The sequence below is a fragment of the Antrostomus carolinensis genome, unplaced genomic scaffold (genome assembly GCF_000700745.2).
Source record: "Antrostomus carolinensis isolate BGI_N321 unplaced genomic scaffold, ASM70074v2 scaffold45051, whole genome shotgun sequence".
In the NCBI taxonomy this organism is placed as follows: Eukaryota; Metazoa; Chordata; class Aves; order Caprimulgiformes; family Caprimulgidae; genus Antrostomus; species Antrostomus carolinensis.
This window is the reverse complement of record NW_010292839.1, coordinates 14,521-15,656: the sequence shown is the minus strand read 5'-3', so window position 1 is coordinate 15,656 and position 1,136 is coordinate 14,521.

Below are 1,136 nucleotides of genomic sequence, written 5' to 3'. Positions count from 1 at the left end.
AGCGGGCACGGCCCAGACGCCATTTTTATGGCCTGCTAGTGTTTGATCCCCAAATCAGCCCGAGACTCGGCGCTAAGACATAAAATAAGGCACAAGGAAATTCTGTGGCATGGGCCATAAGCTCTTTGGTGCTGTGCGTACACCTGGAGCACCTACTGACAAGCAGGCAGTCGGTCCGTCCCGTCAGGAGAAGCCGTGTCCGGTGGGTGGTCTGTGTGTGCCAGCCACACCGAGCCTTGGCCCACCCGCAGCCGTGCGATCAGCAGTGCTTTCTGGGCTCTCAGACTCCCCAAAATCCGTTATACTGGCAGAAGGGAAAGTGAGTCCCCTTTAGTTCTCAGACCCTTGAAACAAATAGCCTGGAGCAAGACACAAATTGTTTACCATTTTACTTTTACTTGCTGTATGTATGGCATATGTGAGAAAGCAAAAAGCAATCTTGGTGCTTAAAATAAAATATTGGAAGAAACTCTGGGCTTTCTAAGAGGGTGGGAGGGCGTCGAGTGACACTTTAAGCTCTCACTGATCCTCAGGTACTTGGCCACTAGATACAAATGCTTGGTGTGGGAAAGACTGGCACACACAAAGAACTGGATGTTACATTACATAACAACAGCTGATCCATTCCTGGCTCCCTCCGATCAGCCAACCTCCCTGCCTTAGTCTCTCTAGACTTCTCTCCACTGTGAAAAATCGTGCTTTACCTCAGGAAAAATATCAATGTTAAGAAACCACTCAAGGAAGGCAGACTCTAGCTCTGTCACAAGGTAAACTCTGGCTACAGTGCCAGGCATTTCTTGGATTAATTTCCAGTCATCGCTGCCTTTTTACTTCACGTTACCTTACACGCATTAGTTAATTGAAATGAAAAAAATATTGTATCAGTGAGGACCAGCTCTCTAACCAGACAACAAAGTTAGACCCATTGTAATCAGCATTTTTATACAAGAGTACGAAGTAAGGCCTTCCCTTAAAGCGCCTAATATATAAATTGTCGAGTTTATTTTAAAGCAAGCAATTCCATGAGCACTGGAGGCAATGCAGACAGAGCTGGTATTTTGTACCCTGATACCCCATTTCTCTCTTTACTCCTGGCTTCTTCTTTTGCTCCCAATGACACACATCTCTCTAGCTTG